This window comes from Tupaia chinensis, unplaced genomic scaffold (genome assembly GCF_000334495.1).
Source record: "Tupaia chinensis unplaced genomic scaffold, TupChi_1.0 Scaffold000377_5, whole genome shotgun sequence".
Classification (NCBI taxonomy): Eukaryota; Metazoa; Chordata; class Mammalia; order Scandentia; family Tupaiidae; genus Tupaia; species Tupaia belangeri.
Genome location: NW_006159879.1, coordinates 1,657,621 through 1,662,960, shown reverse-complemented (window position 1 = coordinate 1,662,960; position 5,340 = coordinate 1,657,621). Strand labels below are relative to the sequence as shown.

Below are 5,340 nucleotides of genomic sequence, written 5' to 3'. Positions count from 1 at the left end.
GCGAGCCGTGAGTCGGCACCTTTCCCCAAGACTGGCTGACGTCTCCTGCAGTTTGAAATATTCTCGTGTTTGGGTTCTCCGCAGTCTTTATCTTGGTTTGCAATCGCAGTCTTCAAGAATTTAATGGAAAATGCGTATTATGGAAAAACTGCACGGATTTCACATTTCCTACACCCAAACAACTAGAGCTTTAACTCCATCTTCCACAAACTTCTGGAAGCCCCTTGCTTAGGATCACGCACCTGTGGTCCCACCTCACACTGCCTGGTCGCTAGCCCGAGCTATGGTCACTTATACGTACTCGTTCAGGGTGTCTGAGTGTTTACACTGCCCCGTGCGTCCAGGAGTGACGGTCCCTCGTGGCATCGCTTTCAACTGATTTCCTGCCCTACACAGTGTCAGGACGGTACTTCTTGGCAGGCAGAGGGATATAGTCATGAAGATTGAGAAACTTCTCTTGGAGTCAGAAGGTTTTCACGAACACTGCCCCGAGTCCCACGGACACCACGAAGCCGTTGCCTCCATGCTCACAGCGTTGCCGCAGCCCCGGCTAAGCTCACTGCATCCTGGCTCTCACCCCGGGCCTGGCTGTGGCCTTTGACTGCAGCTCTGCTGTGCCCATCAGGGCGTGTGACAGGGCTAGTGGCCGCCCCACCCCTGAGACAGCCATGCAGTTTGGGGCTCTGAACGTGGCGTTTGGCCATGGGTCGGCACCAGAGCTCTGGCCAAATGCACTCGCTATTGTTGATGCTTTGTTTTGTTTTTATTGTTATAGGGCACATGTGCTTGCTGGAGAGACACAGAGAGACAGAGAGGAAAAGTAAGAAATCAGCCCCAGCTGGGATGGCCATACCACAATCCCTTCCCTTCTCTCTGCTCAGGATTTTGGGCACACATGCACATGTGCCTGCCACGATTTTCAAGCCACCGGGTCCAGGACTCGAACTGCAGACTTGGCCCCGTGGGGTCCAGTGCCTTAACCACCATGCGGCCTGCTGGCCCTCACACACGGTTTTATGGGATGTGGCCGCACCTGCCCATTCTCCGTTGTCCATGGCTCACCTCCCGGCCTGGTGGGACCAGCTGCTATGGAGAGGGCCATGAGGCCGAGAGCCACTGCCTAGCTCCTCACGCAGAAGCTGCCCATCCGGATGTGCAGGGCAGCACGAGTCTGGCGACGCCCGGGGAGAGCTGCGCTGGTCCCAGGAGCACGTCACGGCAGTGCGTCCCCGCCACGTAGGGCTTGTCTTTCTGTCCCACGTACTGTTCCCTAATATTTTATGCACCACCCACGGCCGAGTATTTATGACACACATACAGGAAATAGATGCTGATTATCCGGAGAGTCCTCCTCAGAGAATGCGAAATGGATAACAGCTACCAGAAGTCCCAGAGTACAGACGCCAGCACCGCTGCCCGCATGGCAGCTCCCCTACCCTCGCAGCAGCCCTGAGGCCTGGGAGTGAGAGGGGTAGTGAAGGCGTGCCCTGACTGGGCGTGGCCTGGCGGGGGCCTGGCCAGCCCAGGGGCTCCCTGTGCTGTGGAGGGCTGAGGGCTTGCTTCCTGCCGCCAATACCCCATTGGCTCTGAACCTGGGAGGCTGCTGGGGGCCAGACTCACTGTCCACCCAGGAGGGCATGCTAGACCAGGGCCTGCTTGGAGGCCGCCGCAGGAGCAGGGCCAGAGGGCAGCAGGAGGAGAGCAGGGCCTGCTGGAGCTCACCTGGACCAAGTCCAGCACCCTCGACCCGCCTGGAAAACGCACCTCTCAAAATCAACCGGGTGCCTATTCAGGGCCAGGCGTGTCCAGCGTAAGCAGGGATTTCTCTTTCAAAGCTGGCTGTTCTTGCTGTGTGGTTTAACCTGCAGTGAGGGTGCATTTGAAGCTCTACCATAAACCGTGTTGATACTCCTCAGTTATATGTGAACACTTAGCGTCACACCAGAAACGGCAACCTGTCAGCCACGATCAGTGACGAGCCCAGGCTGCACACCACTGGGACTGCGAGATGGACGGGCGGGTGGGCGCGCAGACGGTTCAGAGCCTGCAGAGCCCAGGAGGGGCTGACACTCGTGTTCGAAGCGTACAACTGAGCACAGTCCCCGAACCAGGCCGGTGGGGACAGAGGAGCCCTCAGGACGGCGAGCAGGTGGGGATGAGAACGTGGCCAGGACATTGTGGTCTGCAAGTGCTGTTCCCACTGCTCTTAGAGACTGCGTGCCCCCAGGCTGTGGGCGTGGACACAATCCCAGCTCTACTTCCACAGGCAGGGAGAAGTATCCTTCTTTCTTGTTAGTTTTTCTATAGGGAATGTGCACTCACCAGAAAGAGAGAGAGAGTGAAAGTGAGCAGGCACCCCCAGGGGAATGACCACGTTGCAGTCTCTTCTCCTCCACTCTCCTCTGAGGATTATGGGCATTCATGCACATGTGCCTGGTATGAGTTTTAAGTCGTCGGGTCTGGGACTCGAACTGCATAATTAGCCGTGTGGGATCCAGCCCCCGCTCTCTCTAGACTCCTGCTGGCCTTCAGGGACAGCTTTATCAGAATGTGGCAAGTAGTTGTGAGATCAGGCAGGCCCAGGGGCAGTCGGTGGAGAAACACGTGACTCACACAACGGACCTTAACACGCATGCCGGGCCTCCGAGGTCAGCTCTACAGGTCACCCCACCCCCTCCGCCTTTAACACACGCGTGCCGGGCCTCCGAGGTCAGCTCTACAGGTCACCCCCCGCTCCGGGCCTTTTTCTCCCCCACAAAGCGGCCTGTGCCAAAGGCACTCAGAACGTCGGCACCAACCCGGCCCCCGGACCTCGGGAGTCAGGTCACGCATACTCGGATGCTGAGACCTCGCCAGTGTGAGGTTCTGGCCGTGCCACAGTCGTGTGGCCGCTGCCCTGAGACCACGCACTGCAGCCACAGGTGTGCGCCGGCTGCACCTAGCCCTCCGAGCGGAATCTGCGGACACCCTGAGCCGTGGCCTATGCTGGGTGTGTGAGTCCACCCAGTGGCCTCCCGGGTCACTTCCATTTGCGACTCCTGGCATTGCCTCCCACCCCACTGGCAATCCTGGGACCGCCTCACAGGTGTGCAAGGAGACCCCCCACCCTCCTGGCACCCCCGTGTGCGCGTGAGGTTGGCAGTGAGAACAGGTGCATTGTCCGGTTTAACTGCAGCACGGGAGGGCCACTCTCCGCAGTCTGCGAGGCGGGCGGCCGCCTACCTGACTGGCTCGCAGGTCTTCTGGGACCCGAGGCTGCACCTCTGCCTGCCGGCTTCACAGATGCCCGCTGGGGGTTTTCACCAGTTCTCCTCGGAGTTCATTTTCTGAAGGACAGAACAGGACAGGACGTGAGTAAGCAGGGAGAGGCTGCGGATGACTCGGCGCCGTTCTCACAGTGCGGCGGGAGAAGCCCACAGTCGGCGGTGGGGATGCGGGTGACTGCGTTCGGAGCCTGTAGGAGAGCTCTGGTGCAGAGAGACCATTTTTCCAGGGTTTTGTCAGAGGGTGCCTGTGCTCACCAGGGAGAGAGGGGGACATGACCAATCACCCCCGAGGGGGACGGCCATGCCACAATCCCTTCTCCTCCTTTCTCCTCTTGGCATTTTAGCAAGCACGGACACATGGCTGGTATGATTTTCAAGTTACCACACTGGGCTCGAACTGCAGTCAGCCATGTGGAAGCCAGTGCCTTAATCATCACACTGCCTCCTGGCCCAGGAGAGACCGACTTTAAACACTTAGTTAATTATCTTTGAAACCAATGATATCTATGTTTTTTTGGAGAGGAGTTTGCTATAGGGCACGTGCACTCACCAGAAAGACAGAGAGAGACAGAGAGACAGAAAGCACGAAATCACCCCCCAGGGTATGGCCATGCCGCAATCCCTTCTCCTTCACTCTCCTCTCGGGATCTTGGGCACGCACGCACACGCGCCCAGTGTGAGTTTAAGCCACCAGGTCCGGGACGCAAACCACGGTGACTACATGGGAGTTCAGCGACATAGTCATTATGCCATCTGCTGGTCCCAATATGTATGTTTTAAATCCATGTCTAGGTTTGAAGAGGCCACTATATGTGCTCAATATTTTTATTTTAATCCTGCATTTTAGTTTTATTTTTAAGCACATTATTAATTTTTAATTTATATTCCACTGTTGTGCATCTTTGTAACACACAATATGGTTTTTCAAAGTGTGCACACACATACACGTATCTAACAGTAGACAGATCAACCAGTCCCCAGCCAGTCTGTCCCAATGCTGCCTTCTTTAAGGCTCCCAGGCGATGAGAACACCATACAATAAGCAGAGAATATTTTAGGTGTTTATCTCTTGGGAAAATGTGACTTTTTCCATAACAACACGCACTGTGTTGATCACGAGCCCCTTTCCCTTTTCCGATGCCAGCCCAGCCTCGTGTTAGCAGAACTCTAACAAAGAACTAATCTTCATTACAGGAAGTATGGACTTCATTTACCAACTTTCTATTGAGGTTTCTACAGCATTCTGTCCATGCCAGGAACTATTGCCTATTCTAATCCGAACAGAAAATGCCCAGGTTGTCCCCAAGGATATTGCTCATGGGAGAATTTATTTTGCTAAAAGTCACAGGGAACCAGGTCGGAGAGCGGGAGAGGGTGCCTCAGTGGTTGGAGCTGCAGCTTCGGGCAAAGCCCCAAACTCAGAGCCGCTCACTGTCTCAACGGCGAGGCGTGGCGAGGGCCAGGCAGTCTCAGAGGGAGTGCTCGTGGGCGCCGAGGGGCGCCCTGTGCTGTTTCTGACCAGCCCAGCAGGCTCAGTGGGTCCCCATAAATCCTCCGAAAGACCGCGCCGGCTGCTGAGTTCACGGTTGAGTGGGACTCGACGCGGGACTCCGGATGGACAGTGGTTCGGTTCCTGGGGCTCAGGCAGCTGCAGGTGCAGCCTGGACAGCCTCATAAGCACCCTAAGGTGAGCGCAGAGCGACCGATTCCAGACCAATTCCTGGAACTAGAAAGGTTTTCAGGTTACCCTGAGAAACAAGGAGGGAATCTCAAACCACCACGTGTTTTTTGTCAACTAGAACCATCAGTTTGGCGTTTCGTGGCATTTTCGACATACTAAGCTTTTAGAACAGGTCGTGCTGGGTGTGTACCGTGGCGCATCCTCTGCTGGGAACTGGGAGGCACTCCCTGGCCTTCCCGTCTGCCAGAGCCCCCACACGCAGCGCCCAAGGTCCAGGCCCTGATCTGGCCTCTGAGGGCCAGCACCCCACACTCCCCGGCAGATGTGCCTCCGGGCCCTCCTGGTCTCGGGCGGCGATCCACTCCACACCCTCCATGCAGCGGCCGAGGTCCG

General features: G+C 56.6%; 1 protein-coding gene across 1 annotated transcript in view; it reads right to left on the bottom strand.

Moving 5' to 3' along the window:
• The window catches only part of MYT1L (myelin transcription factor 1 like), a 406,891-nt gene that overhangs the window by 272,363 nt on the left and 129,188 nt on the right, over nucleotides 1-5,340 (bottom strand). Inside the window, 1 exon segment of the mRNA XM_006153537.1 lies at nucleotides 3,223-3,326. The gene's annotated coding sequence lies outside the window, so the exon portion shown is untranslated.